This window comes from Mirounga leonina, unplaced genomic scaffold, assembly GCF_011800145.1.
Source record: "Mirounga leonina isolate KUSES-001 unplaced genomic scaffold, KU_Mleo_1.0 Mir_129, whole genome shotgun sequence".
Lineage (NCBI taxonomy): Eukaryota > Metazoa > Chordata > Mammalia > Carnivora > Phocidae > Mirounga > Mirounga leonina.
This window is the reverse complement of record NW_023270323.1, coordinates 23,459,112-23,483,763: the sequence shown is the minus strand read 5'-3', so window position 1 is coordinate 23,483,763 and position 24,652 is coordinate 23,459,112. Positions and strand designations below refer to the sequence as shown.

At 40.0% G+C, this 24,652-nt stretch overlaps 1 long non-coding RNA gene across 2 annotated transcripts in view; it reads right to left on the bottom strand.

Moving 5' to 3' along the window:
* Nucleotides 1-11,704: 11,704 nt before the first annotated feature.
* LOC118010464 overlaps nt 11,705-24,652 on the bottom strand; it is an 85,448-nt gene continuing 72,500 nt past the window's right edge. For both annotated transcript variants that reach the window (XR_004679210.1, XR_004679209.1), the window contains one exon: nt 11,705-13,138. This is a non-coding gene — a long non-coding RNA (uncharacterized LOC118010464). The remainder of the gene's footprint in view (nt 13,139-24,652) is intronic.

Below are 24,652 nucleotides of genomic sequence, written 5' to 3'. Positions count from 1 at the left end.
AGTCATGGCTGAAGAAAGTGGAATTGCTCTGAATAATAGAATAGGATGAATTTTTGATCTGGGGACAGTCAGCAAAGGATGGAGTGGAGAGGAGCAAAATGCAGAGCAGACAGGGTTCCACAGAGCAGTGCTCGGCATTCAGAGCCAGAGAGGAAGTCAGGGAAACCGTACTCCATACCTCCCAACCCTGGCACTTAAAAAAAAAAACAAAAAAGAAGATGGTTTTGCCCAAAATATCAGGACCAGTCTTGAGTTTCCACCAACATGTGATGCAAGATTACAGCAAGGGAGTTGCATCAATTTCAGTTAAATCTGACAGGTAAAGTAATCCCAGAAAGCTGGAGTACTTGGAGAGGATCCAAGCCTGGGACACTGCAGCCCCTTCTGACTGCTGAAATCGCACATGTGCAGGAGGGTGGCAGAGAGAGGGATCAGGGATGGTACAAAGTTCTGGGGACAAGGTGGGGCTGCAAGAGCACTGCAGGGGGTGTGGAGGGGGGAGGCGGGCAGAGATAGTTTTGATAACTAAAAAATTGTTCATACATTTTGACCTTGAACATCCTTGGGGACCTTGGAAAGTTTGTTTTCCAGGGTGCTGTCAGAAAAGGAATAAAACACGCAGGCCACTCTAGCTGAAATCTCTGCAACTGCCCCTTCCCATCTGTTCCTCTAGGCACGCAGCCTGTTTCACTTAATTTACACATAACGACTTTCTAATTACTGATTTAAGTGCCTCGCCTGAGAGGTTTCCTTAGAAACTGCTTCAGAAACAGTTTAATGTTACAAAAATCTAAACTTAGAACAGAAAATTGAGTAGAAAATTAAAAGAAAATAAGTTGGTGTCATTATTAGAATAAATGGTGTAATTGTGACCTATCAACAGTCATCGGCATCCCCATTTGAGCCCCTGCCTCACGTTGCTGAGATTTTTCTTCCCATGTATTCAAAAGGCTTTTCACGAAAGAATAAAGATTTCTAAGATTTTTTTTCTTCTCTCCCATTTGGAAATATTTGTATTAAAAAAAAAAGTCTCCTGCCCAAAGCAAAAACTCAGAGCACTCCTATATCCGTTTAAAATCTTTCGGGTACATTCTAGGCAACAATCACTGCGCTGGGACAGCAAAACCACTGGGTCTCAAGAGCACTCTGGCTGCAAATCTTGAACTTCTCCTTTCCTTCTAAAACAGTTTAGGTATTCAGAACTCTGTGGCAAAGGCACGTTATTGCAGCAGAAGGTTAAAGAATTTGCCTTCAAATTTCAGCTCTACCACTTGTTATGTTCTGTGACCTTTCACAAGCCACACTCACTCACCAGTCATTAAGTTATTAGGGTCATTAATAAAACAGATAAAAATGGTATCTACTTGAGGGGTTTGAGGAAAAAATGAGATAATGCATTGTGTATGTCAATCACAGCATTTACGTGATCTTCTTTTCCAGTTATTCAAACTAAAACAAGTATTAAACTCCTGCTATCTACACACCAGGCACCATCCCAGGTGCTAGGAATACAGCGAGGAAGATGATGCAGACAGTACTCATTCTCTGAGCTCACAGTCTTGTCCCCTGCTCTTTAATGGAACGCTTAAAAATTTCACAAATGACTGCCAATTGTGTTTATGTGCTAGAAGTTTTCAGGATATACATTTGAATAACATTATGATTATATAAAAGGGCATACTTAGGAGAGTATCAAAATTTAAAATATAAGCAATGAATAGGCATTGATTGGGCTTAATTGAGAACTGAGAGTTCTCTAAAAGTTGGGACTCTGCATCTTCATATTTGAAAAAATAAAAATAACTGATACCCTATTAATTTTTTTCCTATTCAGTTAATGAATATTTTTAAAAATATACCTCATTTCCCCTGATTCTCTGTCTAGAGGTAGAGAATTCAAAATACAGAGTACTTTCTGGGTAGCACTAGAAAGAGAATTTTGAGACCTATTCTATTTTGGCCCTTTTACCCCTCACCCTCACCCCACCCATCATTAAACCTTTAACTGGAAAACTTTCAAAACTGACAAAATGTGCTGTTAACATCCCTGTAATAAAAACAATAAAACAGTTCTCAAATGAAGGCAATGTGCCCTACTGACTAAGGGTTTCACTATCATATAATTAAGAATAGTAACTTGTTTCTCCTCATTGTAGACAGAAAATCACTAGCAGCACAAGCACCAGCTTCAGATTTATTTAAAGATAACACATGAATGAGGTATCTAAAAGCATTTGGCTCCTTTAATGATTAACACATTTTATGACATTCCTTCGAACGATGGAGAAATACTACCCAGCATCTTATTGCCTTCTGTAGTTTCTTCACATAAAATATCCCTTTCCCTGACACAGAATTTCTTTCTGTGTCTCTTTTTTCCCCTGCTCCTTTGCCAACTGTATTTTTATGCATGTTCCCAATCACATTTATCTTTCAACCCTTTCGGGAGTGTTGCTGCATGAGTAGGTAAAGAAAAGAATCCCTAAGATGGATACAATTTGAGTATGTGCAGGGAGAACTTCTGAGAGAAGAAAAGAGCCTTCAGAATCAGTACATGTAGAACTATATGTATATTGGGTACAGTAAGTACACACATACACAGAATGTAACAATTTATGTCCACAGAGAAGAGTAAGCTCAAGTACTTGTTTGATATAAATTTTAAACAAAGAAAAATCATCATTCTGTTTTTAAACATCAAAAGAATGAATGCTTAATAAGCTAAAAGCCTGCATGTGAAACAGAATCACAGGGTTAAAGGAAATGGCTCAGATATTCACAAATCCTCCCACCTGTCTCTTACTAGTCCCATATATACTATTAGTGTTGCATTAAATACCATCTATTCTGTTATAATGTGATCCATATGTTCCTAAGAAACCTTAGTTATCTAAAATCATGCTATAAAAACAATTGTTTCAGTGGAGGGAAAAGAGATTGGGAGCTAGAGAGTTTAAGAGTCTTAACAACGAATTTAGTTTTCCTATAGGACTCTCAGTAATAAAGTTGACTTTTTAATGGCTCTAAGCTATATATATATAGCTATAAATGGAACTTCCAATTCTTGATAATTACTAACTCAAGAGAAAGACTGTGCTTTTATAATGTTGCACTGATTAACACAGTATTTCTTAGATTTTTATAGGGTTTTGCCTATTGTTAAGAACAAATCTCAAAGAGGGCGGAGCAAGATGGCGGAGGAGTAGGAGACCTGGATTTCGTCTCCTCTCAGGAATTCAGCTGGATAGGGATCAAACCATTCTGAACACCTACAAACCCAACAGGAGATCGAAGAAAGGAATACCAACAACTCTCTGAACAGAAAAGCGACCACTTTCTGGAAGGTAGGACGTTCGGAGAAGTGAATCCGAGCCGATATTTGGGAGGATAGACGACGGGGGAGGGGCCTCCGTCGGCCGCTTCTGGCAAGTGATAGAGCCGCGGAGCACAAAATCGGAACTTTTAAAAGTCTGCTCCGCCGAGGGACATCACTCTGGTGGCTAAGCGGGGGGTGGAACCCTCCGGGACAGTGTGGTCTCAGGACCCTCGGGGTCACAGAAAGACCGGGGGTGCCTGAGTGTGGCAGAGCTCCCAGGTATCGGAGCAGGGAAGCCGGCTGCAGAGGCGGAGCCCAGGCGCGGGCTCTCAGCTCGGGGTGGCCATAAACCGTGATCCGCGGCACAGTCGGGCCACTGCTCCTCCAGCAGGGACCCAACAAGCGGCAGATCCGGGGAGACTCACCTTCCTCCCCCGGGAGGAGCCGCGCGGGAGCGCACCGCAGGGATCTGCTGGGTTTGGAGACTCCAGACCGGGTCGGGTGCCAGAGACAGAAACGCGCGGTCACAGGCCGGGCGAGCACGGAGTGCGGACGGAGACCGGGGAGACGGGAGTGACTGACGGCTTTTCTCTGGGGGCTCACTGAGGAGCGGGGCCCGAGTTCTCGGCTCCTCCGGGGCAGAGATTGGGAGGCCGCCATCTTCACTCTCCGCCTCCAAAGCTGTACGGAAAGCTCGCAGGGAACAAAAGCCCCAGAGAGCAAACCCGAGCAGATTACTTAGCCGGGAGGGGGCAAGGGCGGGGCAATTCCGCCTCCGGCAGAGACATTTGGAAACCACGGCAACAGGCCCCGCCCCAGAAGATCAGCAAGAACAGCCAGCCAAGACCAAGTTTACTAATCAATGAGAACAGCAGAACTCCAGCGCTAGGGGAATACTGCACATAGAATTCACGGCTTTTTTACCATGATTCTTTAGTCTTTTAAAGTTAATTTTTTTTAACTGTCTTTTTGTCTTTTTATTTCTTTTTGAATTTTTCTTTTTCCCTTTTTCAACCAACATCTTATCAATCCCTTTTTAAAAAAAAAAAATTTATTTTTCATTTTTAGAGTCATATTCTATCCCTTCATAGTAGTTACCCATATTTTTGGCTTATATATATAAGTTGTTCTCTCTTTAAAATTTTGAGATAGTTTCTTCTAACAGATTAAAATATACCCTAAATCTCTAGTATATGGTGTTTTCTATTCCCCTGCCTGATCACATCCTCTCCCTTTTTTTTTTCTTTTTCTTTTTTCTTTTTTTAAATCCTCTTCTTTCTTTTTTCAAACAACTTCTTATCAATTCCTTTTATAAAATTTTTTATACTTTCCATTTTTACAGTCATATTCCATCCCTTCATCATATCAACCCTTATTTTTGTACATATATAAGTTTTTCTTTCTTTAAAATTTTGGGAGGCACTTTCTTCCAAAAGACCAAAATACACCCCAAATCTAGTGTGTGCCACTGATCTATATGCCAGCCTGATCATATTTGATCACATTCTGGTTTTTTTTTTGTTGTTGTTGTTTTGTTTTGTTTGTTTTTGTTTTTATCTTTTTCTTTTTTCTCTCTTTCCCTTTCTTATCCCACTGCTTCAGGTCTTTTCTGATTTGTTTAGAGTATATTTTCTGGGGATGTGGTTACTCTGCTAGCATTTTGTTCTCTCATTAATCTATTCTCCTCTGCACAAAATGACAAGACGGAAAAAATCACCTCAACAAAAAGAACAAGAGGTAGTACCGACTGCCAGGGACCTACTCAATACGGACATTACTACGATGTCAGATCTAGAGTTCAGAATCATCACTTTAAAGATACTAGCTGGGCTTGAAAAAAATATGGAAGTTATTAGAGAAACCCTTTCTGGAGAAGTAAAAGAGCTAAAATCCAACCAAGTAGAAATCAAAAAGGCTATTAATGAGGTGCAATCAAAAATGGGGGCGCTAAGTGCTAGAATAAATGAGGCAGAAGAGAGAATCAGTAATATAGAAGATGAAATGATGGAAAATAAAGAAGCTGAGAAAAAGAGAGATAAACAACTACTGGATCACGAGGGCAGAATTCGAGAGATAAGTGATACCATAAGATGAAACAACATTAGAATAATTGGGATCCCAGAAGAAGAAGAAAGAGAGAGAGGGGCAGAAGGTATAATGGAGCAAATTATAGCAGAGAACTTCCCTAATTTGGGGAAAGGAACAGGCATGAAAATCCAGGAAGCACAGAGAACCCCTCTCAAAATCAATAAAAATAGGTCAACACCCCGACATCTAATAGTAAAACTTACGAGTCTCATAGACAAAGAGAAAATCCTGAAAGCAGCTCGGGAGAAGAGATATGTAACCTGCAATGGTAGAAACATTAGATTGGCAACAGACCTATCCACAGAGACCTGGCAGGCCAGAAAGGACTGGCAGGATATATTCAGAGCACTAAATGAGAAAAATATGCAGCCAAGAATACTCTATCCAGCTAGGCTGTCATTGAAAATTGAAGGAGAGATAAAAAGCTTCCAGGACAAACAAAAACTAAAGGAATTTGCAAACACAAAACCAGCCCTACAGGAAATCTTGAAAGGGGTCCTCTAAGCAAAGAGAGAGCCTAAAAGCAACATAGACCAGAAAGGAACACAGACAATATACGGTAACAGTCACCTTACAGGCAATACAATGGCACTAAATTCCTATCTTTCAATAGTTACCCTGAATGTAAATGGGCTAAATGCCCCAATCAAAAGACACAGGCTATCAGACTGGATTAAAAAACAAGACCCATCGATATGCTGTCTGCAAGAGACTCATTTTAGAACCAAAGACACCCCCAGATTGAAAGTGAGGGGGTGGAAAACCATTTACCATGCTAATGGACACCAAAAGAAAGCTGGGGTGGCAATCCTTATATCAGACAAATTAGATTTTAAACCAAAGACTGTAATAAGAGATGAGGAAAGACACTATATCATACTTAAAGGATCTATCCAACAAGAAGATCTAACAATTGTAAATATCTATGCCCCTAACATGGGAGCAGCCAATTATATAAGGCAATTAATAACAAAAGCAAAGAAACACATCGACAACAATACAATAATAGTGGGGGACTTTAACATCCCCCTCACTGAAATGGACAGATCGTCTAAGCAAAAGATCAACAAGGAAATAAAGACTTTAAATGACACACTGGACCAAATGGACTTCACAGACATATTCAGAACATTCCACCCCAAAGCGACGGAATACACATTCTTCTCTAGTGCCCATGGAACATTCTCCAGAATAGATCACATCCTAGGTCATAAATCAGGTCTCAACCGGTACCAAAAGATTGGGATCATTCCCTGCCTATTTTCAGGCCACAATGCTTTGAAACTAGAACTCAATCACAAGAGGAAAGTCGGAAAGAACTCAAATACATGGAGGCTAAAGAGCATCCTACTGAAGAATGAATGGGTCAACCAGGAAATTAAAGAAAAATTAAAAAAAATACATGTAAACCAATAAAAATGAAAACACAACTGTTCAAAATCTTTGGGATGCAGCAAAGGCAGTCCTAAGAGGAAAGTATATAGTAATACAAGCCTTTCTCAAGACACAAGAAAGGTCTCAAGTACACAACCTAACCCTACACCTAAAGGAGCTGGAGAAAGAACAGCAAATAAAGCCTAAACCCAGCAGGAGAAGAGAAATAATAAAGATCAGAGCAGAAATCAATGAAATAGAAACTAAAAGAACAGTAGAACAGATCAACAAAACTAGGAGCTGGTTCTTTGAAAGAATTAACAAGATTGATAAACCCCTGGCCAGACTTATCAAAAAGAGAAGAGAAATGACCCAAATCAACAAAATCATGAATGAAAGAGGAGAGATCAGAACCAACACCAAAGAAATACAAACAATTATAAGAACATATTATGAGCAACTCTATGCCAGCAAATTAGATAACCTGGAAGAGATGGATGCCTTCCTAGAGATGTATCAACTACCAAAACTGAACCAGGATGAAATAGAAAACCTGAACAGACCTATAACCACTAAGGAAATTGAAGCAGTCATCAAAAATCTCCCAAAAAACAAAAGCCCAGGGCCAGATGGCTTCCCAGGGGAATTCTACCAAACATTTCAAGAAGAATTAATACCTATTCTTCTGAAACTGTTCCAAAAAATAGAAACGGAAGGAAAACGTCCAAACTCATTTTATGAGGCCAGCATTACCTTGATCCCAAAACCAGACAAAGACCCCATCAAAAAGGAGAATTACAGACCAATATCCCTGATGAACATGGATGCAAAAATTCTCACCAAAATACTAGCCAATAGGATCCAACAGTACATTAAAAGGATTATTCACCACGACCAAGTGGGATTTATCCCTGGGCTGCAAGGTTAGTTCAACATCCGCAAATCAATCAATGTGATACAATACATTAATAAAAGAAAGAACAAGAATCATATGATCCTCTCAATAGATGCAGAAAAAGATTTTGACAAAGTACAGCATCCTTTCTTGATCAAAACTCTTCAGAGTATAGGGATCAAGGGTACATACCTCAATATCATAAAGCCATCTATGAAAAACCTACAGCGAATATCATTCTCAATGGGGAAAAACTGAGAGCTTTCCCCCTAAGGTCGGGAACGCGGCACGGATGTCCACTATCACCACTGCTATTCAACATAGTATTGGAAGTCCTAGCCACAGCAGTCAGACAACAAAAAGAAATCAAAGGCATCCAAATTGGCAAAGAAGAAGTCAAACTCTCACTCTTTGCAGATGATATGATACTTTATGTGGAAAACCCAAAAGACTCCACCCCAAAACTGCTAGAACTCATACAGGAATTCAGTCAAGTGGCAGGATATAAAATCAGTGCACAGAAGTCAGTGGCATTCCTATACACCAACAACAAGACAGAAGAAAGAGAAATTAAGGAGTCGATCCCATTTACAATTGCACCCAAAACCATAAGATACCTAGGAATAAATCTAACCAAAGAGACAAAGGATCTGTACTCAGAAAACTATAAAATACTCATGAAAGAAATTGAGGAAGACACAAAGAAATGGAAAAACGTTCCATGCTCATGGATTGGAAGAACAAATATTGTGAAGATGTCAATGCTACCTAGAGCAATCTACACATTCAATGCGATCCCCATCAAAATACCATCCACTTTTTTCAAAGAAATGGAACAAATAATCCTAAAATTTGTATGGAACCAGAAAAGACCCCGCATAGCCAGAGGAATGTTGAAAAAGAAAAGCAAAGCCGGGGGCATCACAATTCCGGACTTCAAGCTCTATTACAAAGTTGTCATCATCAAGACAGCATGGTACTGGCACAAAAACAGACACATAGATCAATGGAACAGAATAGAGAGCCCAGAAATGGACCCTCAACTCTATGGTCAACTAATCTTCGACAAAGCAGGAAAGAATATCCAATGGAACAAAGACAGTCTCTTCAACAAATGGTGTTGGGAAAATTGGATAGCCACATGCAGAAGAATGAAACTGGACCATTTCCTTACACCACACACAAAAATAGATTCCAAATGGTTGAAAGACCTCAATGTGAGACAGGAGTCCATCAACATCCTAAAGGAGAACACAGGCAGCAACCTCTTTGACCTCAGCCGAAGCAACTTCTTCCTAGAAACATCGCCAAAGGCAAGGGAAGCAAGGGTAAAAATGAACTATCGGGACTTCATCAAGATAAAAAGCTTTTGCAAAGCAAAGGAAACAGTCAACAAAACCAAAAGACAACCGACAGAATGGGAGAAGATATTTGCAAATGACATATCAGATAAAGGGCTAGTATCCAAAATCTATAAAGAACTCATCAAACTCAACACCCAAAGAACAAAGAATCCAATCAAGAAATGGGCAGAAGACATGAACAGACATTTTTCCAAAGAAGACATCCAAATGGCCAACAGACACATGAAAAAGTGCTCAATATTGCTCAGCATCAGGGAAATCCAAATCAAAACCTCAAAGAGATACCACCTCACACCAGTCAGAATGGCTAAAATTAACAAGTCAGGAAATGACAGATGTTGGCAGGGATGCGGAGAAAGGGGAACCCTCCTACACTGTTGGTGGGAATGCAAGCTGGTGCAGCCACTCTGGAAAACTGTATGGAGGTTCCTCAAAAAGTTGAAAATAGAGCTACCATATGATCCAGCAATTGCACTACTGGGTATTTACCCCAAAGATACAAAAGTAGGGATCCGAAGGGGTACGTGCACCCTGATGTTTATAGCAGCAATGTCCACAATAGCCAAACTGTGGAAAGAGCCAAGATGTCCATCGACAGATGAATGGATAAAGAAGATGTGGTATATATATACACAATGGAATATTATGCAGCCATCAAAAGGAATGAGATCTTGCCATTTGCAACGACGTGGATGGAACTGGAGGGTATTATGTTGAGTGAATTAAGTCAAACAGAGAAAGACATGTATCATATGATCTCACTGATATGAGGAATTCTTAATCGCAGGAAACAAACTGAGTGTTGTTGGAGTGGGGGGTGGGGTGGGAGGGATGGGGTGACTGGATGATAGACACTGGGGAGGGTATGTGCTCTGGTAAGCACTGTGAATTGTGCAAGACTGTTGAATCTCAGCTCTGTACCTCTGAAACAAATAATGCAATATATGTTAAGAAAAAAAAAAAAGAAGAAGAAGGTAGCGGGAGGGGAAGAATGAAGCGGGGGAAATCGGAGGGGTAGACGAACCATGAGAGACGATGGACTCTGTAAAACAAACAGGGTTCTAGAGGGGAAGGGGGTGGGAGGATGGGTTAGCCTGGTGGTGGGTATTGAGGAGGGCACATTCTGCATGGAGCACTGGGTGTTATGTGCAAACAATGAATCATGGAACACTTCATCTAAAACTAATGATGTAATGTATGGGGATTAACATAAGAATAAAATAAATAAAATAAATAAATAAATAAAAATAAATTTAAAAAAAAGATTTTCACAGCTCTAGTTAATGTTATGCATTCTGAAGTACTTGAGAGGAAGTATACTGATGTCTGCAACTTCCTTGAAATGCATCAAAAAATAAAATGGATTGATGGATGGGTAGGGGATTAGCTGGATGGATAGAAGTGTGATAAATCCAGTACACTAAGGTGTTAATTGTAGAATCCAAGTGGTGACTATGTGGGGGATCACTGCAAAATTCTTTGACGTTTTCTATATTTTAAAAAATTTTCATAATAAAATGTTAAGTAAAATAAAAAAAAAAAAAAGAAAAAAGAACAAATCTCAAAGCCAGTCAATTGAGCTGCTGCAAGCAAAGAGGTTTTTTTACCCCTACATTCATTTTCATTATGACCACATATCCATATATTCTATGTAATGTAAGTCATGGTCCTTTATTAATCATTACTTTTTAAGTTTGGAAAACTGGCATGTTTTTCCTCTCAAATTGAGTTTCAGCAAAAGAATTAAAGTATAATAACCACCAACCCACTAATAAAGTCTCTACTTCCTCCATAATGCCCACAGAAGTTTAAGGATATGACAGATACCTGTACACATGGATATTTTAAGTGCAACTCCTGCTTTGGACTAGGAGACAGATCATATGATATCTACTCCCTCAACAGGTAATCATCATCACTAGAAATCTGGAAACGTGTTAAGATATTAGTAATTTACTTTAAAATAATTCAGCAGAGATGATATGGAATTATGGATGTGCCAGTTAGTTTAAGCTTCAACTCTAAGGCAAGCAATTACTCTATAAAATTCAGACTATAGCTGCACCCCTATGGGGAATGCTAAGGCTTGATCTGAGCCATTGGATTAGAAGGAATTCAGTAGCGTTATTCCTGTCTCTGTACTGATGGATGTGTGCTTTGAGCAAACTGTTCTTGTAATGAGGCAGCCAAAGCTTCTAAAAGGACACAGAGCTGGGACTGCATCAAGCTTACCAAGCAAAGAATATAAAATGATTTGTACCTATTTTCTTTTCTTTTTTTTTAAGATTTATTTGGGAGGGTGGGAGAGCAGAGGGAGAGGGAAAAAGAGTCTTAAGCAGACTCCACACGGAGCCCAGAGCCTAATGCGAGGCTCAACCCCACAACCCTGAGATCATGACCTGAGCTGAAACCAAGAGTCAGATGCTTAACCGACTGTGTCACCCAGGTGCCCCATGTTTTGTACCTATTTTCTAAAGAACATTTATTTAAGAAGTACCTGAATATGTGGCATTTTTGTTCGCAAATTGCTTTCATTCTAACCTAGTAGTCAAGTTATAGGGCATTAACTGAGACCAGGTCCCAATAAAAAGTGGCCATATGTAGCCTAAAAGTTTATGTCCTGGCTTCCAAGCTAAAATTTCTATGTGATATTGAATAAAATCTTACTAAAATAAGAAACAATATTTATTTCCTTGATTCAGGTAAGGGTAGTTTAGGAGAAAAGGATGAGTAAGGTTAGAAAAAGTAGATGATCTATATTTACTTTGTTGCAGTCATCACTGGACTAAAAAATTTTGAAAACTTGCTCCAGAGTAATCTTCTGGGAGTTTCTTATTTGGATAATGATGATATTCTCAGGAATAACAATTTATCCCATGCATTAAGCAATTAAATGGTGAACAAAGTAGCATAGAAAAAACAACTTGAGGAGACACATGACAAATTCAGTAGGTAAAAGAATGATCTTTTTTTGATTCTGAATCTTCAGTAAATTTCTTACTTTCCAAACTCTCTATAACTTAATGCTTATAAGAGATGAACAAGTCATGTAATTGAGTGAAACAAACTGGGTATAATATTGAAGGATTATGGTGTGTTGGAAAGAACATGCCTTTTCTAAAGTAAAAACAGCTGCTCAGCTCCCATCAGTAGTGGCCAAGTTGAAGATCGGCTCCTCTTTCCTTGAACCTCTGGCAATGGGTAAATTCTTTTTTTTTTTTTCTAGAACAATCTCAAAGATAACTGTGAGTATACCATTTTCATCTCCAAAGGAACCTCAAATCAATATAGTTAACAGGTGATGGTGTCTTTCTTAAAAGCTGGTGATGTTTTGAGTTGGCTCCTTGGCCACTTCCTGACAGTTGGAATATCACTCTTGCTCATCAGACTGTTGTCTTCACAACTCAATCTGACCAAGTATTTTTCCTTGCATTTACTTACTTTGGAAGCATGAAAAAGTTGTACTCTCTATTCCAGAGTTTTATGTCCAATCTTTTCGGTCTTTAAAAAATGCTGAAAGTCTCATTCATCATCTTTTTTTTTTAGAGATAAAATATCAGTCTCTACCTGAGGCTGCAAAATAGATAAATCAGTTATAACCTTGGCCCAACACAAGGAAGCAGCGTATAAGCAAGGAATCATGTTGAAAGAATACGAATGAGTTGTTAGGAGGGCCTAAGAAACTTCCTTGTTGCTGCTTTGGGAATTTGGCTTTATGGTGTCATTATAAGCAACTACGTCCTGCCATAATGAAACACTTCTTTAAGGCATATTTAACATCCGGATAGCACTAGAACTCTTAAGGTACAGAGAAGAGAATAATTAAATTAGCAACAAAATGGAGTGCCTGGGTGGCTCAGTCAGTTAAGGGTCTGCCTTTGGTCATGATCTATATATCAGTCATACCCCTAGAAACAGAACCAACAGGATGTGTTCATTTTGAGGAATTGGCTCACCTGATTGCAGAGGCTTTATGCATCCAAAATCATGATCCCAGAGTCCTGGGATCAAGCCCCACATCGGGCTCCCTGCTCAGCGGGAAGCCTGCTTCTCCCTCTCCCAGTCCCCCTGCTTGTGTTCCCTCTCTCGCTGTGTCTCTCTCTGTCAAATAAATAAATAAAATCTTAAAAAAAATAGCAATAAAATGTCATTCTGTGGGGGAAAACCTATTTCAAGGGGAGCTACAGTACTACACAACCTATTTTTATTCTATGATATACATTGCTAAATTATGTAAATTTCATTTGGCCCTCAGAGAAAAGGGAACCTTTTGAATAATAAATTCATTATGTTTATCACTAAATTTGAACAAATGCTCCATTTCTCTGTTGTTCTGTAAGATGAATGTGCCTTGCCCCTTTGTTTTGCCTCAAAGACAATTACCAATAAACAAATATTAAAAAGATACATACATTCTTTACATAGAACAATCTATAAGAGCATGTCCATTTATTTCTTCAGAATGCCCTGATTTACTGAAAAGTTGAAGACAGTAGCAACAAATGAACAAAGATGGGAGGAATGACAAAGGGAAAGAGTAAGCAGATATAGGAAGCAGAGACTTAGAAATAGAGATGAAGTAAAGACTGGGACATCATGAATCCATGATGTCTAAGGAACACAGAGACAGTTCTTTACTGAAAGAAATAGGTATCATTTAGGAGGAGCTATTTCTTTATAACACTATGCCCAACATTTACTCAAAGAGGAGAAATTTTTGTCCAAGCAATTTAACTTAAAAATCCACAGTCATTTTAGCTGCCCAAAATAGCATGCTTTACTTCTCCAAGTGGAACTTTGATTTTTCTAATTCTGTCATCTTCCACAAAATAAAATGCATTATTTTATCTTTTATTAGTGTATATTCTCTTCTTCATTGGCAAGAGAGTAATTATATAGCTATAATGTCCTATTTCTTCCCTTCATAGTATGTGTTGGTTAGTTGTATGTGTCAACTTGGCTAGGCCACAGTGCCTAGAAATTGGTCACACATTCTCCTGGATGTTTCTTCCGTGAAGGAGTTTTTTGGATGAGGTGGACACTTAAATGGGTGGACTTCAGGTAAAGCAGATTACCCTTTGGATTGGGCCTCATCCAATCATCTGAAGGTCTTAAGAGCACAAAGACAGAAACCCTCACCAGCACCATCCTGTCCCAGACAAGAGGGAATTCTGTCAACAGCCTGGACTCAAAGTACAGCTCTTTCCTTGGCTCAAAGTGCGGTCTGTAGCCTCCTGGCCTACTCTGATGATTTTGGATGCATAAAGCCTCTGTGATCAGGTGAGCCAATGCCTCAAGATGAACACACCCTGTTGGTTCTGTTTCTAGGGGTATGACTGATATATACTATAATGTATACTCCTTGCTATCTGAATCTATTCAGTTACTGAATTCAGAAAAGAAAATGCAGGTGGAGGAGGGAACTTGTATTTAAACCAGGATAAATCTTAGAAATCATCTAATACTCTGGTGTTCATTTTTGAAAAGCTATACAGCTATTTCTCAAAATGAAATGTGATACAGAAGCCACTACATGAAGTGCATAAAAGAACTTTACCAACTAAAACAGGAGCAGACGTTCACAAGCCCTTCTCCCCCCCACCCCCCGGGCTCCTGACTGATTTCTAGAGCAAACGTGGGGACCTCCAAGAAGGGCCTCAGGTTCTACAGTGTGGAAGTCACTCCTTTGAATTGGAAATGTGAAGGGGTGTCTGGCTGGCTTAGTGGGTAGAGTATGAGGCTCTTGATCTCGAGGTCGTAAGTTCAAGGCCCACGTTGGGCATGGAGCCTACTTAAAAATAAAGAAAGAAAGAAATGGAGATCTGAATTGCAAATGTTAAAAGGTAGAGCCTGAGAGAGAAGAGAAGACATTTGCCAAAGATGGCAATACTAGCTAATGGAAGTCTGAAGACTGAACTCAGTTCTCCAGCTTCTAATATAGTACAGTATTCTTTCTGCCATTTCACACTACCTCTTGAGCTTTGGATAACTTTGGAAGGTCTTTGAATTAAGGAGCCATGAGATTAGGTAAACCCAGAAATTGTATATTAGTTATTTAAGAAATACTATACTCCAGATTCCAGAGAGAAATAATAATAAGGTTAATTTGCATTTGTAAAAATTGAGGAGGCTATAAACCATTACAGTGAAAACAAAGCTGAAGATGATAAGAGAATGACAGGATGAAAATTTAAATAAAATATATACTTAAATATAAAAGACAACAGTAATAAAGCATGAGAAAAATCTATTAACCAGGCAAATCTCTGTAAAAGGCATTTAACATTTTTCTGTGTTAATTATAGGTTTGCATGAAAACACTTCGTATTAACTTAAAGGCCACTTTCCATTTGAGTTAACACACTTAATGTTACTAAGTGTCATGCTGAGGGAAAACAGCCAACAAACTCAAGAATAATGCTCTGTATGCATTTCCTAAAGTTCTATATATGCCTCTAGAGACTATAGGCCACTCTATGGTCTATAAAGGGCTTCCAAATACATTACTTTATTATTTATTTCAGCTTAGATATTCGTTATCAAATTATTATAAACTATTTAACTGTTATTAAATTAAGTTTGTTATAAAATTGTGATTAGTCAAAAGCATCAAGACGATGTAAGAAAGGTCAAGTATCAGTTAATATTTTCACAAGCTGACATATTAGTTTTGTATTGCTGCATTACAAATTACCACAAACTCAGCAGTGTAAGACAATATCTATTTATTAGCTTGCAGTTCTATATGTCAGAAGTCTGGATACCTGGAATCTCTGCTTGGAGTCTCACAGGCAGACGTCAAGGTGAGGGCCATGGTGGGATCTTATCTGGAAGGTCTGAGGAGAACCTGCATCCAGGCTCTTTCACATTGTTGGTAGAATCGAGTTCTTGCCTGTGCAGGACTGAGGTCCTCATTTACCTCCTGGCTGTTGGCCAAAGGTCATCCTCAGCAGGTTGAAACCACCCTTCAGTTCTTGCATGTGGCCCCTCCCATCTTCAAAGCCATCAATGGTGCATCAAATCCTTCCTGAGCTTTCAATCTATCTGACTTCCTCTTTTGCCATCAGGTGGAGAAAACTCTGCTTTTAAAGTGCTCTTGTGATTTGGGGGGCCTGGGTGGCTCAGTCTGACTCTTGATTTTGGTTGGGGTCATGATCTCAGGGTTGTGGGATTGAGCCCCACATTGGGCTCTGCTCTGTGCATGGAATCTGCTTAGCATCCTCTCTCCCTCTCCTTCTGTCCCTCCCTCCCTAAAAAAAAAAAAAAAAGTGCTCACGTGATTACATTAGGTCTACCTTGATGATCTCTCTTTTGATTAACTCAGAACCAACTAATTAGCAACCTTAATTACATCTGCAAAATGTCTTTGCCATGTAAGATAACAGAATCACACACACGATGTTCAGTATAAGAGATTAGGGCAAGAGATGTCTAAAGTCATCTTTAGATTCTAGCCAACCACAGTTGATATCTGCAATTAAAACAACTGCTTTGTCACTCTTCCCCAGTAGAAAAAGTTCTTTATTTTTAATTTCACCCTCCCAGTCCCCAACACCTGTCATTTCCCTCTCCCCCATGAGGATTTCATAATGCATTCATTCTTCCCCACCCCCTTCTCTTAGGCTTTGTGGGCATATTTTAGTATTTATTTTAAAACCCATTACAATGTATTCCCTGTGTTTCAGCCATCTTTAATTAAACATTATGTTATTTATTCTCAGATAGATTATATTCACCCATTAAGATTTAATTCTTGTTTATCTTATTCACTGCAGTATCCCCCTTGTCAACAATTATGTTGGCACGTATTAGGCACACAGTAAATACCTGTCAACTGAATGAGTGAATCTGTTCATATGGCAAGGCTCATTGTTCATCATTTATTCCTGTCCTCTTCATCTTTCTTCTGGCTTGCGTTCTTAATTTGAGTTCATTTATATCTCAGTTAGACTATCTCAAGTATTTTTCTCAGAGAGGTTATTTGGATGACTCTATTTTGTCACCTATCCTTGAATGTCTTTATTCAGGTGAATAATATCTTGGCTGGATATAGCATTCTTGAGGTATTATTCTTTTTCTCTGATGTTATTCAATTGTCTTTTAGTTTCTTTTGTTTACAGATGGTATTTTAGTGGTGTTATGATTCTTTTTTCTCAGTGGATAATTTAATCTTTCTTCCTGGAAGACTGTAAGAAGTTTTTACCAGAAAATAATTGGGTTTTCTTAACAGTTCAGCCTGGAACCCTGTGAGTGCTTTAAATCTGCCGACTCCAGACAGCTCAGCCTTGAAAAACGTTCCCCTAGAATTTGACAGTGTCTCCTCCATCTGTTTTCTTTTCCGCTTCTGAATACCTACTACCCATATGTTCAGTTTCCTGGATTTACCCTCCAATATTTTATCTTTTCCATCATAATTTCCATCTAGCTGATTACAAGCCAGACCCTCAGGCAGCAGCTTTTAAAGTATGCAAATATATACAGTACTGTGGGACTGCAAGCGTAAGCCCCACTGGCCACCAGAGTCAGGCAATGTACAGATGTCCCCTGGTGGCAAGCTGCAAAAATCAGGGCACCAGATAAGCATATCTTGTTTGGGGGAGATACGGGCAGAGGAAGAGTTCGAGGATGATGTTCATCAGTCTCCATTTCCTGAGAGCACCTCTGCTGGCCTCTAGTTGTGTGCTAAACCAGACTCCTGCCCCTCAGACCAAAGCTCCAGGACCAGCACAAGCAAGCAGGCCTCTCTGACAGAAAGACTGGAGTGTGTCTCTGTTTGCTGTCTGTGCAGTGACCCAGGAGTGGTAGCCTGCCAAGAACTGTCTCTCTGATCTGTACAGTCCCATGGGACTCAGGATCATAAGCACGCCTGGCCTCCAGAGCCAGGTGATCAAGGGGTGTCCCCTGGTTGGCACCTATAAAACCAGGCGCACCAGACACGTGTAAAAGCTCCCTTCCAGAAAATACTGATGCTCTGGAGTAAGGCAGAGGGAGAGCACCAAGATGGCGCCCACTGGCTGGAATGAGGCAGAGAGAGAACATATAAATGTTGCCTGCTGGGGAGAAAGGGGAAAGAAGAAGAAGAAGAAGGCGGCACCTGCCAGCCATAATGAGACACAAGGGAAGCATACAGATGGTGACTGCAGGGGAAAAAAATAAATAAAAAGAGTAAAAAAAGAAAAAAAGATAGTGCCTGCTGGCTAGAGGGAGGCAGAGGAAGAGGGTGAAGACGGTACCCACCAGCCAGCAGGCCCCTAGATGTGTAATGAATTAGATGCTTGCCCCTCAGACCAAGGCCTTAAAATTAGCAAATGAGCCTCATGAACACAAAGTCTGGGTACCTCTCTATCGGCTGCCTCTGCACTGAGCCCCAAGGCAGGTAAGTCCAAGTGGTCAAACCCTTCAGAAGCTGTTTCTCAGAACCTCACAGCCTGTGGGTCCCATGGACATAAGCCCTGGTATTTTTCAAAGCTAGATGTTTTGGGGCTTGTTTCTCAGGTCTTAAAAGTTGTGGTGCCCAGTGTGGGTTTCAACCCCTCCTCCTCAGGAGGAAACTCAGGGTTTGGAGTTCCCTCCCAATTGTGGGTCACTGCACTGGGGACAGGGCTTATGGCAAGATTGTGTCCTAGCTTCTCCTACCTGCTTTGAGGTGGGACTTCTCTCACTCACCAGATGCACAGGAGTTGCTCAGATAATTTTTAGGTTTTTTTGTTTTTTTCCCCCAGAAGAATTTGTTCCATATGTAGCTGCAGGCTGGGTTTGTCCATGGGAGGTCAGGAGCCGGGTAGCCTCCTACACCACCATCTTGAACCGGAATCTCCTCCCCAGTGCTTCTATTTCTGTACTTCTGTGGCATTTGTTCTGATAGATCCACTTGTTCCTTCTCTCTTGGATGGCTCTCAGCTAGGCTGCTATCTTTCTTTGTAGCATCTTTGGGACTTGGATTTTATTGTTGAGAAAGCATAAAAGGCAGTGAGACCCATGGGCAGTGATAGGCAAAGCATTCTCAGGACCTGGGGCATGTGATGAAAAATAGGTTACCAGTCCTGCAGAATTTCCCTGTCATCTCCCACTCTGAATGGCAGGGAAGATGCAAATTAGCCTTTCAGCTCTCTCTTGGTCTGTGGACACTTAGGGAAGGGGAGACTTAGCACACTCACCTGAAACTGAGGTGGATGTTCCCCCAAGATTTTCTGAGGATTAAGTGCCCTGTGCTTGCCACGTGCTTACAAGGTGCTCTGTAATCCAGGCAAGCCCTGTACCAATTCTCACCAAAAGGAGCTGACAGTGCCTAAAGCCTCACCCACACCCCAAGGCCCACAGGCTCAACAGATACCTGGCTCAGGGGAGTCAAGTAGTTTCAAATTGGAAGTGGAAGAAAGCAAGCTGTGTCACCCTGTTCCTAGAGTCACTCAAACTTATTTAATCACAGAAGGAATATTTTCATTGAAGGACAACTGTTACCATCCTAATAACCAGGGTTTAGAATTAGAAGTTTGCAGAACATACTTTGGGAAATGCAGGTAAACATCCTCTTAGGGAGCATTTTAATGCAAACTGACTTGTTTGGTAAAAGATGTTTTCATAATGCAGGCTTTGGTTATGATCAATGTTTCAAAAACAGTGCTTTTGATAAACCAAAAAAAAAAAAATCACTGAAAAGGAAATGAAAGTAAAACAAATGCTCTAACTTTACATGATGTTATCTGTCTATTTTGAAAACAATTTCACTATTCAGTGGGAATTTAAATGAAGGCACACACAAATTTAATACTCAAAAGAGGGGAAAACTGGCATCAGGGTATTCTCTGCTCGCCAAGCTGAAAGAATGTTATTGAAGATTCCTTACATAAATGTTCCTTGACCTTTGAGTGAACCAGCAGGTCTTAAACATTGCATTAGCCAAAGCAAATTCCCATAGCAAATAAAGTTTTTAGATGAATGCATTAGATTTTCCCCTCTTCAGTCTAAAGAGGAATAGCCATCAAGCATCACCAGTTAACATTTTCAGGTTGATTCTCAAAGACCACTGGGAGTCTGATACAGAGTAAACATTGTTCCGGTTCTAACAGAGAGACAGGGGTCAAGTAGCTGATGGAAAAATGACTTAAATCCTTTTTATAAGATTGTTGCCCGAAACAATCACTGCTCAAAATGTCCAGTCCCCATATGCTATGGTCTTATAACTGTGGGTGGCAGTTTTTAGGGAATTGGATGATGTGGGTGTTTTAACATCCATTACAGAAATGGGATGTTTCAAATAATGTTTTATTTGAAAAAAAAATAGTTTTACATTGCACTGACCACTGTAAGAATCCTTTTTTTTTTTTTTTTTTTAAGATTTTACTTATTTCAGAGAGAGAGCATGGGGGGGGAGGGGCAGGTGGAGAAGCAGACTCCCCAGTGAGCAGGGAGCCCAATGCGGGGCTGGATCCCAGGACCCTGAGATCATGACCTGAGCTGAAGGCAGACGTTTAACTGACTGAGCCACCCCAGGTGCCCCCACTGTGAGACTTCTGTTAAAAATAAGATTGTTAATCTAGAAGAAGATTAATAATTGATTATTCTGAAATTTAGAGCTTTTTCATTAATGCTTCAGTCACATGTTTAAAAGATGCTTTGGCTTTTGGGGGGCACCTGGGAGGCTCAATTGGTTAAGTGTCCGACTCTTGATTTCAGCTCAGGTCTTGATCTCAGGGTCCTGAGATCAAGCCCTGTGTTGTGCTCCATGCTAGGCATGGAGCCTATTTAAAAAAAAAAAAAGTACTTTAGTACTTTGACCTTTTCTAGATTGTCTCCGTACTCCTTCCCTCTTCTATTCTAGCATAGCAAGAGAATGCACAGTGCTTAAAATTTTCAAAACCATTTATATGTCTGGTTTCCATTATTTATTTACAAAAACATAGGATCCATCTTATATGTCTCATCTATCTAGATTTCGGAATTCCCTTTGTAGAAAAAACTTTAAGTCACACCAATTAGGCCCAACTTTCTCAAGTGTTAAATGACAGGTTAATGACAAACATTTTCATTCAAGTAACTGTGTTCTTAAGACAAATGTTAAAGTTCACAAAAATTACGTAGTTCAAAAATGCTGGGAGCATAGCAGAAAAGCCACAATTTTGTTTACTTTTGCAAAAGAAAAGACCAACTCTGAGGTGTTACAGAATTATGACAGTGCTGTATGAGGGCAAGTGCAGGAAATGGTTAACCAAAGCCAACAGTCACTTGCTCTGTGGCACTGGCATTGCCACTGTTGGTGGCTGAAGTGATTTTTTTATTCTCTTGTCGTCTGTTGGATGCTTTTAGCAGTTGTTAAGGATGAATCCAATGAAAAAACAAATACTCCAAATCCAAAATATTTTCTGGAGACTTCGCCAAAGTAAATAACAAAACAAATGCCTTTCAACATGATGGCTACTCCTTCTGGTGTCTTCTGACTTTTGGGGCTCCAGATGAGCAGAACTCAGCAAGTGGGCCTCTGCCTTCAGTTAGCTGTCACCCCAATCTTGGAAAGGTGACCTCAGCAGCTTCTGCCCACTCTACATTTGCTTCTTCCAAGAGAGAAGTAGTACGGTACAGTGTTTAAGGGCTTTTGAATCGGGTAGTCATGATGCCAAATCTTACAATTTTCTGGACCTCTTCCAAGCCTCAATGTCTTCCCCAGCAAAACAGCTTAATAGTCCTACCTCACAGGCTTACCATGAGGATGAAATGGGATAAGGTTTGGAAAGGACACACTAGCATAGTGTCTGGCATGTGATAATCAGTAATGAATGTAACTGAAAATACACAGCCTCTCTCCTGAGTCTCTTCTCTCTCTTTTCTTCTTGCACTAGAGACATGCAGAAAAGGAAGTGCTGGGACAAGGCATCGCACTTGCATTTTCTGATGCATGAAGCCCTTCCCTCTCCTGTCATCTGTTCTACAGTTGAAGGAGACAAGACTTTTCATAATCAGACCTTTCACATTCTCTCACCCTGGTCTCCTGCCTCTTCTCCACCCCACAATGAGCTTTTCTCCAACTGTCCACGCAAACACTCCATGCAACTTCAAACTTTATGCTGGTGCAGGTTGCTCTTCCTGCCTCAAAGGCACTTCCCAACTTGAGTCCACCAAAGTCCTACTCATCCTTTAGCAAAAATAGACTCCTTTTGTGAATGTGAAGTACATCTCCGTCAGCCTTCTGAGCTTCTCTCTCTTCTGTACTCCCCTAGCACTTTGTTTTCAGCTTTCTAAGTCTTGGATCATCTTGGAATTTAATGATGAATTGCTAGGATTGTCTTTCCTAGAAGAGTGTGAATCTGTCCAGGACAGCACCCATCTTTTATGCTAGTGGGATTTAGACCAGTGTCTGGCACTTAATATTTACTAAGATGTTTGTAATTAAAGTAAATGGACACTCATCTTCTCAGTTGCCCCAGTAAATCCCATCCTTTCCCATTCACATCAAATCTCCCATAATCTCTATCTTGATGTTCACTGCTCTGAAAAGATGAAAGACACACTATATATGTGTACCGAATGAACACTTTATACACCTAAAACTTACACAATTATGTGTCCATTGTATCTCAGTAAAGCTGGAAAACACAAATCAACAAATCATGAAAGATAGCCACTGACACCCTGCCTCACTTTGGCTCCCCCAAAAGCAGACTCTGAAACAAGAATTTTTAATGCAAGCAATTTATTTGAGAGGTAATCCCCAAAACACCAAGAGGAAAGTGGGTGAAGTGACAAGAAAGAGGAAGCGGCAAATAAAAGTGAATCCCACGTGGGTGCCCAGGGTGGAGTCCTATGAGAAAACAGTGTAAAAGAAAAATGTCTCACCTGACGAGTAAAGGAGCTCAAGAACTCATCCACCAACTCTGACAGTCACTGGGGGAGATTGCTCCTGGAGAATGTCAAGTCCCTGGCCCATGCCTTGGCAGAGTAACCACCCTTGGCTTTAAAGAAAGTATCAGGCAGAGTTGATCTGTCTTACTGAGGTGTGAGGCTTGCCTGAGAAATAAGAGCAGGGCATCAAGAGCAGACTACCTCTCAGTAGTGGCTCCCCCCTGGAAGCTTTGGTATAGCCCCATCAGGAGCAAGGCCCCGATTCCAACCCACATTCAGGGTGACAAACAAGGAATTTAAATAGCAAAAATTTTCTTCCCAGAGATAGCAAGCCAACATGAAAGAGTAAAAAGGATTTTTACAGCAGCTGCTCCTTATTTATAGTTTGCTGCTAGGATTGTGAGCTAGAAAAATACATAAATGGATTATGTGGAGAATGTTGCTTGCAGGCAGAGGGGACCCCCTCATAGTCTCACGGCTCTCAAGGGAAGCATCCATTCCTTTGATGATCTAGTCCAATATTTAAATGTCCTTGACTTCGAACAATAAAAATAGCTTCGTGGACATTTACTGTGCATCAGGGTGCAAAGCTGAGCTCATTTAATCCTCACAGCCACCTTATCAGATAATTATTGTTATATCTGATTTTTCATATCAGAAAACCGAAATCAGATAAGTTAAGGAAACTGCCCAAAGTTATATAGACTGCTAATAAGTGTTTGGAGATGGGACTCTCACCTAAGTCTCTTCGAATCCAGTATTCATATTCTTAACTTATACTGATTAAGTTCATTATCCCATGTGCTCAATAAAGAGAAAGATCCAGTTAGTCAGCATTTTCTTCAAATACCCCTTCTTTAAGTTAAATTATATTCATTGCTTTAGCCATTCCTCATAGAACTTACTTTCCTGTCTTCTACTCACATATGTTTCTGTCTCCCCACCTCTTAATTTTTTATATTGTTTAATAAAATATGTCAAACTGCTGGGTGTGAAGACCTCATCTAATTCCTGGCAAGTCCATAAATCACAAAACTATTATTGAAAACTATGCATAAGCACTTATGTTCCAATCTTGAATTATGCTAGCCAGATAAAAGTATTACTCCCAGATTTAAAAAAAAATGATAGCATGTAGGACATAAAGCAATCCTGAAGCAGAGTAAATTCATTATAATCTTGAGAATAACTAAATGGTGCTTTGGGTGGTGAAAGTATTCTGATTATGCTCATAAATAGGCTAACAAAGAAAATTCATTCTTCAACTACCACATTCAAGGAAAATTTTGTCTTAAAGTTGATTTATGTTTGCAAATGCGTGGTGAGCTCTTTCAGCAAGGATCCTTTCCCAGACTCCTTAAACTGGCACAGTTTCTATAAAGTTTATTTTACTTCTTTGCAATCAGATCTAGGGCATATGATATATATAGTGTGGCAAGTTTCAATTTTTCTTAAAATTTAGCATCATTACTGTCACTCCGTGGATCTTAAATTTCAGCAATTTCCAAAATTGTAACTGTATACTAATTAAAATCATTAGTTGTTATATATTACTTTTTTGGCTTTCCTGTATTATAACCAGAATGTAAGGTTTAATGGAGGAAAGCACAAGCATGGGTAAGTGTATGGTACTCATCACTCATTCTTCTATGGCCCTGATAAGATGAGAGATGCAGCTACTTGCCCCTCTCTGACGTGAGTGACTTTTGGTGCATATGATGGCTTTCTTAGTTTGCCCCTCCAGATCCCTTTCTCCCTACTGCTCTGTGCCTCTATGGC